This window comes from Hypomesus nipponensis, chromosome 13 (genome assembly GCF_054491055.1).
Source record: "Hypomesus nipponensis isolate SF chromosome 13, ASM5449105v1, whole genome shotgun sequence".
Classification (NCBI taxonomy): Eukaryota; Metazoa; Chordata; class Actinopteri; order Osmeriformes; family Osmeridae; genus Hypomesus; species Hypomesus nipponensis.
In genome coordinates, this window is record NC_140373.1 from 2873517 (window position 1) to 2898483 (window position 24967).

Consider the following 24967-nt stretch of genomic DNA (forward strand, 5'->3'; position numbering starts at 1 on the left):
AAATGGTGACCTATGTGGTAATGGCTCTATGATGACTCTAAATCGGAAAAAAATGGCTCCAGATTAGTGTTAAATTGATTAAATAACTACCCCAAACCATCTTTCGAAGTATTAATAAATTTGGGAATTAGTTACGGTGGGAACACACATTCTTACAAAATCGTTTTAATTTTTGGTGGGTCACACATTCTGACGGCCGTCAGAAATGGTGACCTATGTGGTAATGGCTCTATGATGACTCTAAATCGGAAAAAAATGGCTCCAGATTAGTGTTAAATTGATTAAATAACTACCCCAAACCATCTTTCGAAGTATTAATACATTTGGGAATTAGTTACGGTGGGAACACACATTCTTACAAAATCGTTTTAATTTTTGGGTGGGTCACACATTCTGACAGCCGTCAGAAATGGTGACCTATGTGGTAATGGCTCTATGATGACTCTAAATCGTAAAACATTTCTCCAGATGAGTGTTAATTGTTGAAATAACTACCCCCTACCATCTTTCGAAGTTTGAATATCTTTGGGAAGCAGTTACGGAGGGAACACACATTCTTACAAAATCGATTTATTTTTTTGGTGGGTCACACATTCTGACAGCCGTCAGAAATGGTGACCTATGTGGTAATGGCTCTATGATGACTCTAAATCGTAAAACATTTCTCCAGATGAGTGTTAAATTGTTGAAATAACTACCCCCTACCATCTTTCGAAGTTTGAATATCTTTGGGAAGCAGTTACGGAGGGAACACACATTCTTACAAAATCGATTTATTTTTTTGGTGGGTCACACATTCTGACAGCCGTCAGAAATGGTGACCTATGTTGTAATGGCTCTATGATGACTCTAAATCGGAAAAAAATGGCTCCAGATTAGTGTTAAATTGATTAAATAACTACCCCAAACCATCTTTCGAAGTATTGATAAATTTGGGAATTAGTTACGGTGGGAACACACATTCTTACAAAATCGTTTTAATTTTTGGTGGGTCACACATTCTGACGGCCGTCAGAAATGGTGACCTATGTGGTAATGGCTCTCTGATGACTCTAAATCGGAAAAAATGGCTCCAGATTAGTGTTAAATTGATTAAATAACTACCCCAAACCATCTTTCGAAGTATTAATACATTTGAGAATTAGTTATGGTGGGAACACACATTCTTACAAAATCGTTTTAATTTTTGGTGGGTCACACATTCTGACGGCCGTCAGAAATGGTGACCTATGTGGTAATTGCTCTATGATGACTCTAAATCGGAAAAAAATGGCTCCAGATTAGTGTTAAATTGATTAAATAACTACCCCAAACCATCTTTCGAAGTATTAATACATTTGGGAATTAGTTACGGTGGGAACACACATTCTTACAAAATCGTTTTAATTTTTGGGTGGGTCACACATTCTGACAGCCGTCAGAAATGGTGACCTATGTGGTAATGGCTCTATGATGACTCTAAATCGTAAAACATTTCTCCAGATGAGTGTTAATTGTTGAAATAACTACCCCCTACCATCTTTCGAAGTTTGAATATCTTTGGGAAGCAGTTACGGAGGGAACACACATTCTTACAAAATCGATTTATTTTTTTGGTGGGTCACACATTCTGACAGCCGTCAGAAATGGTGACCTATGTTGTAATGGCTCTATGATGACTCTAAATCGGAAAAAAATGGCTCCAGATTAGTGTTAAATTGATTAAATAACTACCCCAAACCATCTTTCGAAGTATTGATAAATTTGGGAATTAGTTACGGTGGGAACACACATTCTTACAAAATCGTTTTAATTTTTGGTGGGTCACACATTCTGACGGCCGTCAGAAATGGTGACCTATGTGGTAATGGCTCTCTGATGACTCTAAATCGGAAAAAATGGCTCCAGATTAGTGTTAAATTGATTAAATAACTACCCCAAACCATCTTTCGAAGTATTAATACATTTGGGAATTAGTTATGGTGGGAACACACATTCTTACAAAATCGTTTTAATTTTTGGTGGGTCACACATTCTGACGGCCGTCAGAAATGGTGACCTATGTGGTAATTTCTCTATGATGACTCTAAATCGGAAAAAAATGGCTCCAGATTAGTGTTAAATTGATTAAATAACTACCCCAAACCATCTTTCGAAGTATTAATACATTTGGGAATTAGTTACGGTGGGAACACACATTCTTACAAAATCGTTTTAATTTTTGGGTGGGCCACACATTCTGACAGCCGTCAGAAATGGTGACCTATGTGGTAATGGCTCTATGATGACTCTAAATCGTAAAACATTTCTCCAGATGAGTGTTAATTGTTGAAATAACTACCCCCTACCATCTTTCGAAGTTTGAATATCTTTGGGAAGCAGTTACGGAGGGAACACACATTCTTACAAAATCGATTTATTTTTTTGGTGGGTCACACATTCTGACAGCCGTCAGAAATGGTGACCTATGTTGTAATGGCTCTATGATGACTCTAAATCGGAAAAAATGGCTCCAGATTAGTGTTAAATTGATTAAATAACTACCCCAAACCATCTTTCGAAGTATTAATACATTTGGGAATTAGTTATGGTGGGAACACACATTCTTACAAAATCGTTTTAATTTTTGGTGGGTCACACATTCTGACGGCCGTCAGAAATGGTGACCTATGTGGTAATGGCTCTATGATGACTCTAAATCGGAAAAAAATGGCTCCAGATTAGTGTTAAATTGATTAAATAACTACCCCAAACCATCTTTCGAAGTATTAATACATTTGGGAATTAGTTATGGTGGGAACACACATTCTTACAAAATCGTTTTAATTTTTGGTGGGTCACACATTCTGACGGCCGTCAGAAATGGTGACCTATGTGGTAATGGCTCTATGATGACTCTAAATCGGAAAAAAATGGCTCCAGATTAGTGTTAAATTGATTAAATAACTACCCCAAACCATCTTTCGAAGTATTAATACATTTGGGAATTAGTTACGGTGGGAACACACATTCTTACAAAATCGTTTTAATTTTTGGGTGGGTCACACATTCTGACAGCCGTCAGAAATGGTGACCTATGTGGTAATGGCTCTATGATGACTCTAAATCGTAAAACATTTCTCCAGATGAGTGTTAATTGTTGAAATAACTACCCCCTACCATCTTTCGAAGTTTGAATATCTTTGGGAAGCAGTTACGGAGGGAACACACATTCTTACAAAATCGATTTATTTTTTTGGTGGGTCACACATTCTGACAGCCGTCAGAAATGGTGACCTATGTGGTAATGGCTCTATGATGACTCTAAATCGTAAAACATTTCTCCAGATGAGTGTTAAATTGTTGAAATAACTACCCCCTACCATCTTTCGAAGTTTGAATATCTTTGGGAAGCAGTTACGGAGGGAACACACATTCTTACAAAATCGATTTATTTTTTTGGTGGGTCACACATTCTGACAGCCGTCAGAAATGGTGACCTATGTTGTAATGGCTCTATGATGACTCTAAATCGGAAAAAAATGGCTCCAGATTAGTGTTAAATTGATTAAATAACTACCCCAAACCATCTTTCGAAGTATTGATAAATTTGGGAATTAGTTACGGTGGGAACACACATTCTTACAAAATCGTTTTAATTTTTGGGTGGGTCACACATTCTGACGGCCGTCAGAAATGGTGACCTATGTGGTAATGGCTCTCTGATGACTCTAAATCGGAAAAAATGGCTCCAGATTAGTGTTAAATTGATTAAATAACTACCCCAAACCATCTTTCGAAGTATTAATACATTTGGGAATTAGTTATGGTGGGAACACACATTCTTACAAAATCGTTTTAATTTTTGGTGGGTCACACATTCTGACGGCCGTCAGAAATGGTGACCTATGTGGTAATTGCTCTATGATGACTCTAAATCGGAAAAAAATGGCTCCAGATTAGTGTTAAATTGATTAAATAACTACCCCAAACCATCTTTCGAAGTATTAATACATTTGGGAATTAGTTACGGTGGGAACACACATTCTTACAAAATCGTTTTAATTTTTGGGTGGGTCACACATTCTGACAGCCGTCAGAAATGGTGACCTATGTGGTAATGGCTCTATGATGACTCTAAATCGTAAAACATTTCTCCAGATGAGTGTTAATTGTTGAAATAACTACCCCCTACCATCTTTCGAAGTTTGAATATCTTTGGGAAGCAGTTACGGAGGGAACACACATTCTTACAAAATCGATTTATTTTTTTGGTGGGTCACACATTCTGACAGCCGTCAGAAATGGTGACCTATGTTGTAATGGCTCTATGATGACTCTAAATCGGAAAAAAATTGCTCCAGATTAGTGTTAAATTGATTAAATAACTACCCCAAACCATCTTTCGAAGTATTGATAAATTTGGGAATTAGTTACGGTGGGAACACAAATTCTTACAAAATCGTTTTAATTTTTGGTGGGTCACACATTCTGACGGCCGTCAGAAATGGTGACCTATGTGGTAATGGCTCTCTGATGACTCTAAATCGGAAAAAATGGCTCCAGATTAGTGTTAAATTGATTAAATAACTACCCCAAACCATCTTTCGAAGTATTAATACATTTGGGAATTAGTTATGGTGGGAACACACATTCTTACAAAATCGTTTTAATTTTTGGTGGGTCACACATTCTGACGGCCGTCAGAAATGGTGACCTATGTGGTAATGGCTCTATGATGACTCTAAATCGGAAAAAAATGGCTCCAGATTAGTGTTAAATTGATTAAATAACTACCCCAAACCATCTTTCGAAGTATTAATAAATTTGGGAATTAGTTACGGTGGGAACACACATTCTTACAAAATCGTTTTAATTTTTGGTGGGTCACACATTCTGACGGCCGTCAGAAATGGTGACCTATGTGGTAATGGCTCTATGATGACTCTAAATCGGAAAAAAATGGCTCCAGATTAGTGTTAAATTGATTAAATAACTACCCCAAACCATCTTTCGAAGTATTAATACATTTGGGAATTAGTTACGGTGGGAACACACATTCTTACAAAATCGTTTTAATTTTTGGGTGGGTCACACATTCTGACAGCCGTCAGAAATGGTGACCTATGTGGTAATGGCTCTATGATGACTCTAAATCGTAAAACATTTCTCCAGATGAGTGTTAATTGTTGAAATAACTACCCCCTACCATCTTTCGAAGTTTGAATATCTTTGGGAAGCAGTTACGGAGGGAACACACATTCTTACAAAATCGATTTATTTTTTTGGTGGGTCACACATTCTGACAGCCGTCAGAAATGGTGACCTATGTGGTAATGGCTCTATGATGACTCTAAATCGTAAAACATTTCTCCAGATGAGTGTTAAATTGTTGAAATAACTACCCCCTACCATCTTTCGAAGTTTGAATATCTTTGGGAAGCAGTTACGGAGGGAACACACATTCTTACAAAATCGATTTATTTTTTTGGTGGGTCACACATTCTGACAGCCGTCAGAAATGGTGACCTATGTTGTAATGGCTCTATGATGACTCTAAATCGGAAAAAAATGGCTCCAGATTAGTGTTAAATTGATTAAATAACTACCCCAAACCATCTTTCGAAGTATTGATAAATTTGGGAATTAGTTACGGTGGGAACACACATTCTTACAAAATCGTTTTAATTTTTGGTGGGTCACACATTCTGACGGCCGTCAGAAATGGTGACCTATGTGGTAATGGCTCTCTGATGACTCTAAATCGGAAAAAATGGCTCCAGATTAGTGTTAAATTGATTAAATAACTACCCCAAACCATCTTTCGAAGTATTAATACATTTGAGAATTAGTTATGGTGGGAACACACATTCTTACAAAATCGTTTTAATTTTTGGTGGGCCACACATTCTGACGGCCGTCAGAAATGGTGACCTATGTGGTAATTGCTCTATGATGACTCTAAATCGGAAAAAAATGGCTCCAGATTAGTGTTAAATTGATTAAATAACTACCCCAAACCATCTTTCGAAGTATTAATACATTTGGGAATTAGTTACGGTGGGAACACACATTCTTACAAAATCGTTTTAATTTTTGGGTGGGTCACACATTCTGACAGCCGTCAGAAATGGTGACCTATGTGGTAATGGCTCTATGATGACTCTAAATCGTAAAACATTTCTCCAGATGAGTGTTAATTGTTGAAATAACTACCCCCTACCATCTTTCGAAGTTTGAATATCTTTGGGAAGCAGTTACGGAGGGAACACACATTCTTACAAAATCGATTTATTTTTTTGGTGGGTCACACATTCTGACAGCCGTCAGAAATGGTGACCTATGTTGTAATGGCTCTATGATGACTCTAAATCGGAAAAAAATGGCTCCAGATTAGTGTTAAATTGATTAAATAACTACCCCAAACCATCTTTCGAAGTATTGATAAATTTGGGAATTAGTTACGGTGGGAACACACATTCTTACAAAATCGTTTTAATTTTTGGTGGGTCACACATTCTGACGGCCGTCAGAAATGGTGACCTATGTGGTAATGGCTCTCTGATGACTCTAAATCGGAAAAAATGGCTCCAGATTAGTGTTAAATTGATTAAATAACTACCCCAAACCATCTTTCGAAGTATTAATACATTTGGGAATTAGTTATGGTGGGAACACACATTCTTACAAAATCGTTTTAATTTTTGGTGGGTCACACATTCTGACGGCCGTCAGAAATGGTGACCTATGTGGTAATTGCTCTATGATGACTCTAAATCGGAAAAAAATGGCTCCAGATTAGTGTTAAATTGATTAAATAACTACCCCAAACCATCTTTCGAAGTATTGATGAATTTGGGAATTAGTTACGGTGGGAACACACATTCTTACAAAATCGTTTTAATTTTTGGTGGGTCACACATTCTGACGGCCGTCAGAAATGGTGACCTATGTGGTAATGGCTCTCTGATGACTCTAAATCGGAAAAAATGGCTCCAGATTAGTGTTAAATTGATTAAATAACTACCCCAAACCATCTTTCGAAGTATTAATACATTTGGGAATTAGTTATGGTGGGAACACACATTCTTACAAAATCGTTTTAATTTTTGGTGGGTCACACATTCTGACGGCCGTCAGAAATGGTGACCTATGTGGTAATGGCTCTATGATGACTCTAAATCGGAAAAAAATGGCTCCAGATTAGTGTTAAATTGATTAAATAACTACCCCAAACCATCTTTCGAAGTATTAATAAATTTGGGAATTAGTTACGGTGGGAACACACATTCTTACAAAATCGTTTTAATTTTTGGTGGGTCACACATTCTGACGGCCGTCAGAAATGGTGACCTATGTGGTAATGGCTCTCTGATGACTCTAAATCGGAAAAAGTGGCTCCAGATTAGTGTTAAATTGATTAAATAACTACCCCAAACCATCTTTCGAAGTTTGAATATCTTTGGGAAGCAGTTACGGAGGGAACACACATTCTTACAAAATCGATTTATTTTTTTGGTGGGTCACACATTCTGACAGCCGTCAGAAATGGTGACCTATGTTGTAATGGCTCTATGATGACTCTAAATCGGAAAAAAAAAGGCTCCAGATTAGTGTTAAATTGATTAAATAACTACCCCAAACCATCTTTCGAAGTATTGATAAATTTGGGAATTAGTTACGGTGGGAACACACATTCTTACAAAATCGTTTTAATTTTTGGTGGGTCACACATTCTGACGGCCGTCAGAAATGGTGACCTATGTGGTAATGGCTATCTGATGACTCTAAATCGGAAAAAATGGCTCCAGATTAGTGTTAAATTGATTAAATAACTACCCCAAACCATCTTTCGAAGTATTAATACATTTGGGAATTAGTTATGGTGGGAACACACATTCTTACAAAATCGTTTTAATTTTTGGTGGGTCACACATTCTGACGGCCGTCAGAAATGGTGACCTATGTGGTAATTGCTCTATGATGACTCTAAATCGGAAAAAAATGGCTCCAGATTAGTGTTAATTGTTGAAATAACTACCCCCTACCATCTTTCGAAGTTTGAATATCTTTGGGAAGCAGTTACGGAGGGAACACACATTCTTACAAAATCGATTTATTTTTTTGGTGGGTCACACATTCTGACAGCCGTCAGAAATGGTGACCTATGTTGTAATGGCTCTATGATGACTCTAAATCGGAAAAAAATGGCTCCAGATTAGTGTTAAATTGATTAAATAACTACCCCAAACCATCTTTCGAAGTATTGATAAATTTGGGAATTAGTTACGGTGGGAACACACATTCTTACAAAATCGTTTTAATTTTTGGTGGGTCACACATTCTGACGGCCGTCAGAAATGGTGACCTATGTGGTAATGGCTCTCTGATGACTCTAAATCGGAAAAAATGGCTCCAGATTAGTGTTAAATTGATTAAATAACTACCCCAAACCATCTTTCGAAGTATTAATACATTTGGGAATTAGTTATGGTGGGAACACACATTCTTACAAAATCGTTTTAATTTTTGGTGGGTCACACATTCTGACGGCCGTCAGAAATGGTGACCTATGTGGTAATTGCTCTATGATGACTCTAAATCGGAAAAAAATGGCTCCAGATTAGTGTTAAATTGATTAAATAACTACCCCAAACCATCTTTCGAAGTATTAATACATTTGGGAATTAGTTACGGTGGGAACACACATTCTTACAAAATCGTTTTAATTTTTGGGTGGGCCACACATTCTGACAGCCGTCAGAAATGGTGACCTATGTGGTAATGGCTCTATGATGACTGTAAATCGTAAAACATTTCTCCAGATGAGTGTTAATTGTTGAAATAACTACCCCCTACCATCTTTCGAAGTTTGAATATCTTTGGGAAGCAGTTACGGAGGGAACACACATTCTTACAAAATCGATTTATTTTTTTGGTGGGTCACACATTCTGACAGCCGTCAGAAATGGTGACCTATGTTGTAATGGCTCTATGATGACTCTAAATCGGAAAAAAATGGCTCCAGATTAGTGTTAAATTGATTAAATAACTACCCCAAACCATCTTTCGAAGTATTGATAAATTTGGGAATTAGTTACGGTGGGAACACACATTCTTACAAAATCGTTTTAATTTTTGGTGGGTCACACATTCTGACGGCCGTCAGAAATGGTGACCTATGTGGTAATGGCTCTCTGATGACTCTAAATCGGAAAAAATGGCTCCAGATTAGTGTTAAATTGATTAAATAACTACCCCAAACCATCTTTCGAAGTATTAATACATTTGGGAATTAGTTATGGTGGGAACACACATTCTTACAAAATCGTTTTAATTTTTGGTGGGTCACACATTCTGACGGCCGTCAGAAATGGTGACCTATGTGGTAATGGCTCTATGATGACTCTAAATCGGGAAAAAAATGGCTCCAGATTAGTGTTAAATTGATTAAATAACTACCCCAAACCATCTTTCGAAGTATTAATACATTTGGGAATTAGTTACGGTGGGAACACACATTCTTACAAAATCGTTTTAATTTTTGGTGGGTCACACATTCTGACGGCCGTCAGAAATGGTGACCTATGTGGTAATGGCTCTCTGATTACTCTAAATCGGAAAAAATGGCTCCAGATTAGTGTTAAATTGATTAAATAACTACCCCAAACCATCTTTCGAAGTATTAATACATTTGGGAATTAGTTACGGTGGGAACACACATTCTTACAAAATCGTTTTAATTTTTGGGTGGGTCACACATTCTGACAGCCGTCAGAAATGGTGACCTATGTGGTAATGGCTCTATGATGACTCTAAATCGTAAAACATTTCTCCAGATGAGTGTTAAATTGTTGAAATAACTACCCCCTACCATCTTTCGAAGTTTGAATATCTTTGGGAAGCAGTTACGGAGGGAACACACATTCTTACAAAATCGATTTATTTTTTTGGTGGGTCACACATTCTGACAGCCGTCAGAAATGGTGACCTATGTTGTAATGGCTCTATGATGACTCTAAATCGGAAAAAAAAATGGCTCCAGATTAGTGTTAAATTGATTAAATAACTACCCCAAACCATCTTTCGAAGTATTGATAAATTTGGGAATTAGTTACGGTGGGAACACACATTCTTACAAAATCGTTTTAATTTTTGGTGGGTCACACATTCTGACGGCCGTCAGAAATGGTGACCTATGTGGTAATGGCTCTATGATGACTCTAAATCGGAAAAAAATGGCTCCAGATTAGTGTTAAATTGATTAAATAACTACCCCAAACCAACTTTCGAAGTACTAATACATTTGGGAATTAGTTACGGTGGGAACACACATTCTTACAAAATCGTTTTAATTTTTGGTGGGTCACACATTCTGACGTTCGTCAGAAATGGTGACCTATGTGGTAATGGCTCTCTGATGACTCTAAATCGGAAAAAAATGGCTCCAGATTAGTGTTAAATTGATTAAATAACTACCCCAAACCATCTTTCGAAGTATTAATACATTTGGGAATTAGTTACGGTGGGAACACACATTCTTACAAAATCGTTTTAATTTTTGGGTGGGTCACACATTCTGACAGCCGTCAGAAATGGTGACCTATGTGGTAATGGCTCTATGATGACTCTAAATCGTAAAACATTTCTCCAGATGAGTGTTAATTGTTGAAATAACTACCCCCTACCATCTTTCGAAGTTTGAATATCTTTGGGAAGCAGTTACGGAGGGAACACACATTCTTACAAAATCGATTTATTTTTTTGGTGGGTCACACATTCTGACAGCCGTCAGAAATGGTGACCTATGTTGTAATGGCTCTATGATGACTCTAAATCGGAAAAAAATGGCTCCAGATTAGTGTTAAATTGATTAAATAACTACCCCAAACCATCTTTCGAAGTATTGATAAATTTGGGAATTAGTTACGGTGGGAACACACATTCTTACAAAATCGTTTTAATTTTTGGTGGGTCACACATTCTGACGGCCGTCAGAAATGGTGACCTATGTGGTAATGGCTCTATGATGACTCTAAATCGGAAAAAAATGGCTCCAGATTAGTGTTAAATTGATTAAATAACTACCCCAAACCATCTTTCGAAGTATTAATACATTTGGGAATTAGTTATGGTGGGAACACACATTCTTACAAAATCGTTTTAATTTTTGGTGGGTCACACATTCTGACGGCCGTCAGAAATGGTGACCTATGTGGTAATGGCTCTCTGATGACTCTAAATCGGAAAAAATGGCTCCAGATTAGTGTTAAATTGATTAAATAACTACCCCAAACCATCTTTCGAAGTATTAATACATTTGGGAATTAGTTACGGTGGGAACACACATTCTTACAAAATCGTTTTAATTTTTGGGTGGGTCACACATTCTGACAGCCGTCAGAAATGGTGACCTATGTGGTAATGGCTCTATGAAGACTCTAAATCGTAAAACATTTCTCCAGATGAGTGTTAATTGTTGAAATAACTACCCCCTACCATCTTTCGAAGTTTGAATATCTTTGGGAAGCAGTTACGGAGGGAACACACATTCTTACAAAATCGATTTATTTTTTTGGTGGGTCACACATTCTGACAGCCGTCAGAAATGGTGACCTATGTGGTAATGGCTCTATGATGACTCTAAATCGTAAAACATTTCTCCAGATGAGTGTTAAATTGTTGAAATAACTACCCCCTACCATCTTTCGAAGTTTGAATATCTTTGGGAAGCAGTTACGGAGGGAACACACATTCTTACAAAATCGATTTATTTTTTTGGTGGGTCACACATTCTGACAGCCGTCAGAAATGGTGACCTATGTTGTAATGGCTCTATGATGACTCTAAATCGGAAAAAAATGGCTCCAGATTAGTGTTAAATTGATTAAATAACTACCCCAAACCATCTTTCGAAGTATTGATAAATTTGGGAATTAGTTACGGTGGGAACACACATTCTTACAAAATCGTTTTAATTTTTGGTGGGTCACACATTCTGACGGCCGTCAGAAATGGTGACCTATGTGGTAATGGCTCTCTGATGACTCTAAATCGGAAAAAATGGCTCCAGATTAGTGTTAAATTGATTAAATAACTACCCCAAACCATCTTTCGAAGTATTAATACATTTGGGAATTAGTTATGGTGGGAACACACATTCTTACAAAATCGTTTTAATTTTTGGTGGGTCACACATTCTGACGGCCGTCAGAAATGGTGACCTATGTGGTAATTGCTCTATGATGACTCTAAATCGGAAAAAAATGGCTCCAGATTAGTGTTAAATTGATTAAATAACTACCCCAAACCATCTTTCGAAGTATTAATACATTTGGGAATTAGTTACGGTGGGAACACACATTCTTACAAAATCGTTTTAATTTTTGGGTGGGTCACACATTCTGACAGCCGTCAGAAATGGTGACCTATGTGGTAATGGCTCTATGATGACTCTAAATCGTAAAACATTTCTCCAGATGAGTGTTAATTGTTGAAATAACTACCCCCTACCATCTTTCGAAGTTTGAATATCTTTGGGAAGCAGTTACGGAGGGAACACACATTCTTACAAAATCGATTTATTTTTTTGGTGGGTCACACATTCTGACAGCCGTCAGAAATGGTGACCTATGTGGTAATGGCTCTATGATGACTCTAAATCGTAAAACATTTCTCCAGATGAGTGTTAAATTGTTGAAATAACTACCCCCTACCATCTTTCGAAGTTTGAATATCTTTGGGAAGCAGTTACGGAGGGAACACACATTCTTACAAAATCGATTTATTTTTTTGGTGGGTCACACATTCTGACAGCCGTCAGAAATGGTGACCTATGTTGTAATGGCTCTATGATGACTCTAAATCGGAAAAAAATGGCTCCAGATTAGTGTTAAATTGATTAAATAACTACCCCAAACCATCTTTCGAAGTATTGATAAATTTGGGAATTAGTTACGGTGGGAACACACATTCTTACAAAATCGTTTTAATTTTTGGTGGGTCACACATTCTGACGGCCGTCAGAAATGGTGACCTATGTGGTAATGGCTCTCTGATGACTCTAAATCGGAAAAAATGGCTCCAGATTAGTGTTAAATTGATTAAATAACTACCCCAAACCATCTTTCGAAGTATTAATACATTTGGGAATTAGTTATGGTGGGAACACACATTCTTACAAAATCGTTTTAATTTTTGGTGGGTCACACATTCTGACGGCCGTCAGAAATGGTGACCTATGTGGTAATTGCTCTATGATGACTCTAAATCGGAAAAAAATGGCTCCAGATTAGTGTTAAATTGATTAAATAACTACCCCAAACCATCTTTCGAAGTATTAATACATTTGGGAATTAGTTACGGTGGGAACACACATTCTTACAAAATCTTTTTAATTTTTGGGTGGGTCACACATTCTGACAGCCGTCAGAAATGGTGACCTATGTGGTAATGGCTCTATGATGACTCTAAATCGTAAAACATTTCTCCAGATGAGTGTTAATTGTTGAAATAACTACCCCCTACCATCTTTCGAAGTTTGAATATCTTTGGGAAGCAGTTACGGAGGGAACACACATTCTTACAAAATCGATTTATTTTTTTGGTGGGTCACACATTCTGACAGCCGTCAGAAATGGTGACCTATGTTGTAATGGCTCTATGATGACTCTAAATCGGAAAAAAATGGCTCCAGATTAGTGTTAAATTGATTAAATAACTACCCCAAACCATCTTTCGAAGTATTGATAAATTTGGGAATTAGTTACGGTGGGAACACACATTCTTACAAAATCGTTTTAATTTTTGGTGGGTCACACATTCTGACGGCCGTCAGAAATGGTGACCTATGTGGTAATGGCTCTCTGATGACTCTAAATCGGAAAAAATGGCTCCAGATTAGTGTTAAATTGATTAAATAACTACCCCAAACCATCTTTCGAAGTATTAATACATTTGGGAATTAGTTACGGTGGGAACACACATTCTTACAAAATCGTTTTAATTTTTGGGTGGGTCACACATTCTGACAGCCGTCAGAAATGGTGACCTATGTGGTAATGGCTCTATGATGACTCTAAATCGTAAAACATTTCTCCAGATGAGTGTTAAATTGTTGAAATAACTACCCCCTACCATCTTTCGAAGTTTGAATATCTTTAGGAAGCAGTTACGGAGGGAACACACATTCTTACAAAATCGATTTATTTTTTTGGTGGGTCACACATTCTGACAGCCGTCAGAAATGGTGACCTATGTTGTAATGGCTCTATGATGACTCTAAATCGGAAAAAATGGCTCCAGATTAGTGTTAAATTGATTAAATAACTACCCCAAACCATCTTTCGAAGTATTGATAAATTTGGGAATTAGTTACGGTGGGAACACACATTCTTACAAAATCTTTTTAATTTTTGGTGGGTCACACATTCTGACGGCCGTCAGAAATGGTGACCTATGTGGTAATGGCTCTCTGATGACTCTAAATCGGAAAAAATGGCTCCAGATTAGTGTTAAATTGATTAAATAACTACCCCAAACCATCTTTCGAAGTATTAATACATTTGGGAATTAGTTATGGTGGGAACACACATTCTTACAAAATCGTTTTAATTTTTGGTGGGTCACACATTCTGACGGCCGTCAGAAATGGTGACCTATGTGGTAATTGCTCTATGATGACTCTAAATCGGAAAAAATGGCTCCAGATTAGTGTTAAATTGATTAAATAACTACCCCAAACCATCTTTCGAAGTATTAATACATTTGGGAATTAGTTACGGTGGGAACACACATTCTTACAAAATCGTTTTAATTTTTGGGTGGGTCACACATTCTGACAGCCGTCAGAAATGGTGACCTATGTGGTAATGGCTCTATGATGACTCTAAATCGTAAAACATTTCTCCAGATGAGTGTTAATTGTTGAAATAACTACCCCCTACCATCTTTCGAAGTATTGATAAATTTGGGAATTAGTTACGGTGGGAACACACATTCTTACAAAATCTTTTTAATTTTTGGTGGGTCACACATTCTGACGGCCGTCAGAAATGGTGACCTATGTGGTAATGGCTCTCTGATGACTCTAAATCGGAAAAAATGGCTCCAGATTAGTGTTAAATTGATTAAATAACTACCCCAAACCATCTTTCGAAGTATTAATACATTTGGGAATTAGTTATGGTGGGAACACACATTCTTACAAAATCGTTTTAATTTTTGGTGGGTCACACATTCTGACGGCCGTCAGAAATGGTGACCTATGTGGTAATTGCTCTATGATGACTCTAAATCGGAAAAAAATGGCTCCAGATTAGTGTTAAATTGATTAAATAACTACCCCAAACCATCTTTCGAAGTATTAATACATTTGGGAATTAGTTACGGTGGGAACACACATTCTTACAAAATCGTTTTAATTTTTGGGTGGGTCACACATTCTGACAGCCGTCAGAAATGGTGACCTATGTGGTAATGGCTCTATGATGACTCTAAATCGTAAAACATTTCTCCAGATGAGTGTTAATTGTTGAAATAACTACCCCCTACCATCTTTCGAAGTTTGAATATCTTTGGGAAGCAGTTACGGAGGGAACACACATTCTTACAAAATCGATTTATTTTTTTGGTGGGTCACACATTCTGACAGCCGTCAGAAATGGTGACCTATGTTGTAATGGCTCTATGATGACTCTAAATCGGAAAAAAATGGCTCCAGATTAGTGTTAAATTGATTAAATAACTACCCCAAACCATCTTTCGAAGTATTGATAAATTTGGGAATTAGTTACGGTGGGAACACACATTCTTACAAAATCGTTTTAATTTTTGGTGGGTCACACATTCTGACGGCCGTCAGAAATGGTGACCTATGTGGTAATGGCTCTCTGATGACTCTAAATCGGAAAAAATGGCTCCAGATTAGTGTTAAATTGATTAAATAACTACCCCAAACCATCTTTCGAAGTATTAATACATTTGGGAATTAGTTATGGTGGGAACACACATTCTTACAAAATCGTTTTAATTTTTGGTGGGTCACACATTCTGACGGCCGTCAGAAATGGTGACCTATGTGGTAATGGCTCTATGATGACTCTAAATCGGAAAAAAATGGCTCCAGATTAGTGTTAAATTGATTAAATAACTACCCCAAACCATCTTTCGAAGTATTAATAAATTTGGGAATTAGTTACGGTGGGAACACACATTCTTACAAAATCGTTTTAATTTTTGGTGGGTCACACATTCTGACGGCCGTCAGAAATGGTGACCTATGTGGTAATGGCTCTCTGATGACTCTAAATCGGAAAAAATGGCTCCAGATTAGTGTTAAATTGATTAAATAACTACCCCAAACCATCTTTCGAAGTATTAATACATTTGGGAATTAGTTACGGTGGGAACACACATTCTTACAAAATCGTTTTAATTTTTGGGTGGGTCACACATTTTGACAGCCGTCAGAAATGGTGACCTATGTGGTAATGGCTCTATGATGACTCTAAATCGTAAAACATTTCTCCAGATGAGTGTTAAATTGTTGAAATAACTACCCCCTACCATCTTTCGAAGTTTGAATATCTTTGGGAAGCAGTTACGGAGGGAACACACATTCTTACAAAATCGATTTAATTTTTGGGTGGGTCACACATTCTGACAGCCGTCAGAAATGGTGACCTATGTGGTAATGGCTCTATGATGACTCTAAATCGTAAAACATTTCTCCAGATGAGTGTTAAATTGTTGAAATAACTACCCCCTACCATCTTTCGAAGTTTGAATATCTTTGGGAAGCAGTTACGGAGGGAACACACATTCTTACAAAATCGATTTATTTTTTTGGTGGGTCACACATTCTGACAGCCGTCAGAAATGGTGACCTATGTTGTAATGGCTCTATGATGACTCTAAATCGGAAAAAAATGGCTCCAGATTAGTGTTAAATTGATTAAATAACTACCCCAAACCATCTTTCGAAGTATTGATAAATTTGGGAATTAGTTACGGTGGGAACACACATTCTTACAAAATCGTTTTAATTTTTGGGTGGGTCACACATTCTGACAGCCGTCAGAAATGGTGACCTATGTGGTAATGGCTCTATGATGACTCTAAATCGTAAAACATTTCTCCAGATGAGTGTTAAATTGTTGAAATAACTACCCCCTACCATCTTTCGAAGTTTGAATATCTTTGGGAAGCAGTTACGGAGGGAACACACATTCTTACAAAATCGATTTATTTTTTTGGTGGGTCACACATTCTGACAGCCGTCAGAAATGGTGACCTATGTGGTAATGGCTCTCTGATGACTCTAAATCGGAAAAAATGGCTCCAGATTAGTGTTAAATTGATTAAATAACTACCCCAAACCATCTTTCGAAGTATTAATACATTTGAGAATTAGTTATGGTGGGAACACACATTCTTACAAAATCGTTTAAATTTTTGGTGGGTCACACATTCTGACGGCCGTCAGAAATGGTGACCTATGTGGTAATGGCTCTCTGATGACTCTAAATCGGAAAAAATGGCTCCAGATTAGTGTTAAATTGATTAAATAACTACCCCAAACCATCTTTCGAAGTATTAATACATTTGGGAATTAGTTATGGTGGGAACACACATTCTTACAAAATCGTTTTAATTTTTGGTGGGTCACACATTCTGACGGCCGTCAGAAATGGTGACCTATGTGGTAATTGCTCTATGATGACTCTAAATCGGAAAAAAATGGCTCTAGATTAGTGTTAAATTGATTAAATAACTACCCCAAACCATCTTTCGAAGTATTGATAAATTTGGGAATTAGTTACGGTGGGAACACACATTCTTACAAAATCGTTTAAATTTTTGGTGGGTCACACATTCTGACGGCCGTCAGAAATGGTGACCTATGTGGTAATGGCTCTCTGATGACTCTAAATCGGAAAAAATGGCTCCAGATTAGTGTTAAATTGATTAAATAACTACCCCAAACCATCTTTCGAAGTATTAATACATTTGGGAATTAGTTATGGTGGGAACACACATTCTTACAAAATCGTTTTAATTTTTGGTGGGTCACACATTCTGACGGCCGTCAGAAATGGTGACCTATGTGGTAATTGCTCTATGATGACTCTAAATCGGAAAAAAATGGCTCTAGATTAGTGTTAAATTGATTAAATAACTACCCCAAACCATCTTTCGAAGTATTAATACATTTGGGAATTAGTTACGGTGGGAACACACATTCTTACAAAATCGTTTTAATTTTTGGGTGGGTCACACATTCTGACAGCCGTCAGAAATGGTGACCTATGTGGTAATGGCTCTATGATGACTCTAAATCGTAAAACATTTCTCCAGATGAGTGTTAATTGTTGAAATAACTACCCCCTACCATCTTTCGAAGTTTGAATATCTTTGGGAAGCAGTTACGGAGGGAACACACATTCTTACAAAATCGATTTATTTTTTTGGTGGGTCACACATTCTGACAGCCGTCAGAAATGGTGACCTATGTTGTAATGGCTCTATGATGACTCTAAATCGGAAAAAAATGGCTCCAGATTAGTGTTAAATTGATTAAATAACTACCCCAAACCATCTTTCGAAGTATTGATAAATTTGGGAATTAGTTACGGTGGGAACACACATTCTTACAAAATCGTTTTAATTTTTGGTGGGTCACACATTCTGACGGCCGTCAGAAATGGTGACCTATGTGGTAATGGCTCTCTGATGACTCTAAATCGGAAAAAATGGCTCCAGATTAGTGTTAAATTGATTAAATAACTACCCCAAACCATCTTTCGAAGTATTAATACATTTGGGAATTAGTTATGGTGGGAACACACATTCTTACAAAATCGTTTTAATTTTTGGTGGGTCACACATTCTGACGGCCGTCAGAAATGGTGACCTATGTGGTAATGGCTCTATGATGACTCTAAATCGGAAAAAAATGGCTCCAGATTAGTGTTAAATTGATTAAATAACTACCCCAAACCATCTTTCGAAGTATTAATAAATTTGGGAATTAGTTACGGTGGGAACACACATTCTTACAAAATCGTTTTAATTTTTGGTGGGTCACACATTCTGACGGCCGTCAGAAATGGTGACCTATGTGGTAATGGCTCTCTGATGACTCTAAATCGGAAAAAATGGCTCCAGATTAGTGTTAAATTGATTAAATAACTACCCCAAACCATCTTTCGAAGTATTAATACATTTGGGAATTAGTTACGGTGGGAACACACATTCTTACAAAATCGTTTTAATTTTTGGGTGGGTCACACATTCTGACAGCCGTCAGAAATGGTGACCTATGTGGTAATGGCTCTATGATGACTCTAAATCGTAAAACATTTCTCCAGATGAGTGTTAATTGTTGAAATAACTACCCCCTACCATCTTTCGAAGTTTGAATATCTTTGGGAAGCAGTTACGGAGGGAACACACATTCTTACAAAATCGATTTATTTTTTTGGTGGGTCACACATTCTGACAGCCGTCAGAAATGGTGACCTATGTTGTAATGGCTCTATGATGACTCTAAATCGGAAAAAAATGGCTCCAGATTAGTGTTAAATTGATTAAATAACTACCCCAAACCATCTTTCGAAGTATTGATAAATTTGGGAATTAGTTACGGTGGGAACACACATTCTTACAAAATCGTTTTAATTTTTGGTGGGTCACACATTCTGACGGCCGTCAGAAATGGTGACCTATGTGGTAATTGCTCTATGATGACTCTAAATCGGAAAAAAATGGCTCCAGATTAGTGTTAAATTGATTAAATAACTACCCCAAACCATCTTTCGAAGTATTAATACATTTGGGAATTAGTTACGGTGGGAACACACATTCTTACAAAATCGTTTTAATTTTTGGGTGGGTCACACATTCTGACAGCCGTCAGAAATGGTGACCTATGTGGTAATGGCTCTATGATGACTCTAAATCGTAAAACATTTCTCCAGATGAGTGTTAATTGTTGAAATAACTACCCCCTACCATCTTTCGAAGTTTGAATATCTTTGGGAAGCAGTTACGGAGGGAACACACATTCTTACAAAATCGATTTATTTTTTTGGTGGGTCACACATTCTGACAGCCGTCAGAAATGGTGACCTATGTTGTAATGGCTCTATGATGACTCTAAATCGGAAAAAAATGGCTCCAGATTAGTGTTAAATTGATTAAATAACTACCCCAAACCATCTTTCGAAGTATTGATAAATTTGGGAATTAGTTACGGTGGGAACACACATTCTTACAAAATCGTTTTAATTTTTGGTGGGTCACACATTCTGACGGCCGTCAGAAATGGTGACCTATGTGGTAATGGCTCTCTGATGACTCTAAATCGGAAAAAATGGCTCCAGATTAGTGTTAAATTGATTAAATAACTACCCCAAACCATCTTTCGAAGTATTAATACATTTGGGAATTAGTTATGGTGGGAACACACATTCTTACAAAATCGTTTTAATTTTTGGTGGGTCACACATTCTGACGGCCGTCAGAAATGGTGACCTATGTGGTAATGGCTCTCTGATGACTCTAAATCGGAAAAAATTGCTCCAGATTAGTGTTAAATTGATTAAATAACTACCCCAAACCATCTTTCGAAGTATTAATACATTTGGGAATTAGTTATGGTGGGAACACACATTCTTACAAAATCGTTTTAATTTTTGGTGGGTCAAACATTCTGACGGCCGTCAGAAATGGTGACCTATGTGGTAATGGCTCTATGATGACTCTAAATCGGAAAAAAATGGCTCCAGATTAGTGTTAAATTGATTAAATAACTACCCCAAACCATCTTTCGAAGTATTGATAAATTTGGGAATTAGTTACGGTGGGAACACACATTCTTACAAAATCGTTTTAATTTTTGGGTGGGTCACACATTCTGACAGCCGTCAGAAATGGTGACCTATGTGGTAATGGCTCTATGATGACTCTAAATCGTAAAACATTTCTCCAGATGAGTGTTAAATTGTTGAAATAACTACCCCCTACCATCTTTCGAAGTTTGAATATCTTTGGGAAGCAGTTACGGAGGGAACACACATTCTTACAAAATCGATTTATTTTTTTGGTGGGTCACACATTCTGACAGCCGTCAGAAATGGTGACCTATGTGGTAATGGCTCTCTGATGACTCTAAATCGGAAAAAATGGCTCCAGATTAGTGTTAAATTGATTAAATAACTACCCCAAACCATCTTTCGAAGTATTAATACATTTGAGAATTAGTTATGGTGGGAACACACATTCTTACAAAATCGTTTAAATTTTTGGTGGGTCACACATTCTGACGGCCGTCAGAAATGGTGACCTATGTGGTAATGGCTCTCTGATGACTCTAAATCGGAAAAAATGGCTCCAGATTAGTGTTAAATTGATTAAATAACTACCCCAAACCATCTTTCGAAGTATTAATACATTTGGGAATTAGTTATGGTGGGAACACACATTCTTACAAAATCGTTTTAATTTTTGGTGGGTCACACATTCTGACGGCCGTCAGAAATGGTGACCTATGTGGTAATTGCTCTATGATGACTCTAAATCGGAAAAAAATGGCTCTAGATTAGTGTTAAATTGATTAAATAACTACCCCAAACCATCTTTCGAAGTATTGATAAATTTGGGAATTAGTTACGGTGGGAACACACATTCTTACAAAATCGTTTAAATTTTTGGTGGGTCACACATTCTGACGGCCGTCAGAAATGGTGACCTATGTGGTAATGGCTCTCTGATGACTCTAAATCGGAAAAAATGGCTCCAGATTAGTGTTAAATTGATTAAATAACTACCCCAAACCATCTTTCGAAGTATTAATACATTTGGGAATTAGTTATGGTGGGAACACACATTCTTACAAAATCGTTTTAATTTTTGGTGGGTCACACATTCTGACGGCCGTCAGAAATGGTGACCTATGTGGTAATTGCTCTATGATGACTCTAAATCGGAAAAAAATGGCTCTAGATTAGTGTTAAATTGATTAAATAACTACCCCAAACCATCTTTCGAAGTATTAATACATTTGGGAATTAGTTACGGTGGGAACACACATTCTTACAAAATCGTTTTAATTTTTGGGTGGGTCACACATTCTGACAGCCGTCAGAAATGGTGACCTATGTGGTAATGGCTCTATGATGACTCTAAATCGTAAAACATTTCTCCAGATGAGTGTTAATTGTTGAAATAACTACCCCCTACCATCTTTCGAAGTTTGAATATCTTTGGGAAGCAGTTACGGAGGGAACACACATTCTTACAAAATCGATTTATTTTTTTGGTGGGTCACACATTCTGACAGCCGTCAGAAATGGTGACCTATGTTGTAATGGCTCTATGATGACTCTAAATCGGAAAAAAATGGCTCCAGATTAGTGTTAAATTGATTAAATAACTACCCCAAACCATCTTTCGAAGTATTGATAAATGTGGGAATTAGTTACGGTGGGAACACACATTCTTACAAAATCGTTTTAATTTTTGGTGGGTCACACATTCTGACGGCCGTCAGAAATGGTGACCTATGTGGTAATGGCTCTCTGATGACTCTAAATCGGAAAAAATGGCTCCAGATTAGTGTTAAATTGATTAAATAACTACCCCAAACCATCTTTCGAAGTATTAATACATTTGGGAATTAGTTATGGTGGGAACACACATTCTTACAAAATCGTTTTAATTTTTGGTGGGTCACACATTCTGACGGCCGTCAGAAATGGTGACCTATGTGGTAATGGCTCTATGATGACTCTAAATCGGAAAAAAATGGCTCCAGATTAGTGTTAAATTGATTAAATAACTACCCCAAACCATCTTTCGAAGTATTAATAAATTTGGGAATTAGTTACGGTGGGAACACACATTCTTACAAAATCGTTTTAATTTTTGGTGGGTCACACATTCTGACGGCCGTCAGAAATGGTGACCTATGTGGTAATGGCTCTCTGATGACTCTAAATCGGAAAAAATGGCTCCAGATTAGTGTTAAATTGATTAAATAACTACCCCAAACCATCTTTCGAAGTATTAATACATTTGGGAATTAGTTACGGTGGGAACACACATTCTTACAAAATCGTTTTAATTTTTAGGTGGGTCACACATTCTGACAGCCGTCAGAAATGGTGACCTATGTGGTAATGGCTCTATGATGACTCTAAATCGTAAAACATTTCTCCAGATGAGTGTTAATTGTTGAAATAACTACCCCCTACCATCTTTCGAAGTTTGAATATCTTTGGGAAGCAGTTACGGAGGGAACACACATTCTTACAAAATCGATTAATTTTTTTGGTGGGTCACACATTCTGACAGCCGTCAGAAATGGTGACCTATGTTGTAATGGCTCTATGATGACTCTAAATCGGAAAAAAATGGCTCCAGATTAGTGTTAAATTGATTAAATAACTACCCCAAACCATCTTTCGAAGTATTGATAAATGTGGGAATTAGTTACGGTGGGAACACACATTCTTACAAAATCGTTTTAATTTTTGGTGGGTCACACATTCTGACGGCCGTCAGAAATGGTGACCTATGTGGTAATGGCTCTCTGATGACTCTAAATCGGAAAAAATGGCTCCAGATTAGTGTTAAATTGATTAAATAACTACCCCAAACCATCTTTCGAAGTATTAATAAATTTGGGAATTAGTTACGGTGGGAACACACATTCTTACAAAATCGTTTTAATTTTTGGTGGGTCACACATTCTGACGGCCGTCAGAAATGGTGACCTATGTGGTAATGGCTCTCTGATGACTCTAAATCGGAAAAAATGGCTCCAGATTAGTGTTAAATTGATTAAATAACTACCCCAAACCATCTTTCGAAGTATTAATACATTTGGGAATTAGTTACGGTGGGAACACACATTCTTACAAAATCGTTTTAATTTTTAGGTGGGTCACACATTCTGACAGCCGTCAGAAATGGTGACCTATGTGGTAATGGCTCTATGATGACTCTAAATCGTAAAACATTTCTCCAGATGAGTGTTAATTGTTGAAATAACTACCTCCTACCATCTTTCGAAGTTTGAATATCTTTGGGAAGCAGTTACGGAGGGAACACACATTCTTACAAAATCGATTTATTTTTTTGGTGGGTCACACATTCTGACAGCCGTCAGAAATGGTGACCTATGTTGTAATGGCTCTATGATGACTCTAAATCGGAAAAAAATGGCTCCAGATTAGTGTTAAATTGATTAAATAACTACCCCAAACCATCTTTCGAAGTATTGATAAATTTGGGAATTAGTTACGGTGGGAACACACATTCTTACAAAATCGTTTTAATTTTTGGTGGGTCACACATTCTGACGGCCGTCAGAAATGGTGACCTATGTGGTAATGGCTCTCTGATGACTCTAAATCGGAAAAAATGGCTCCAGATTAGTGTTAAATTGATTAAATAACTACCCCAAACCATCTTTCGAAGTATTAATACATTTGGGAATTAGTTATGGTGGGAACACACATTCTTACAAAATCGTTTTAATTTTTGGTGGGTCACACATTCTGACGGCCGTCAGAAATGGTGACCTATGTGGTAATGGCTCTCTGATGACTCTAAATCGGAAAAAATGGCTCCAGATTAGTGTTAAATTGATTAAATAACTACCCCAAACCATCTTTCGAAGTATTAATACATTTGGGAATTAGTTATGGTGGGAACACACATTCTTACAAAATCGTTTTAATTTTTGGTGGGTCAAACATTCTGACGGCCGTCAGAAATGGTGACCTATGTGGTAATGGCTCTATGATGACTCTAAATCGGAAAAAAATGGCTCCAGATTAGTGTTAAATTGATTAAATAACTACCCCAAACCATCTTTCGAAGTATTAATACATTTTGGAATTTGTTACGGTGGGAACACACATTCTAACAAAATCGTTTTAATTTTTGGTGGGTCACACATTCTGACGGCCGTCAGAAATGGTGACCTATGTGGTAATCACAT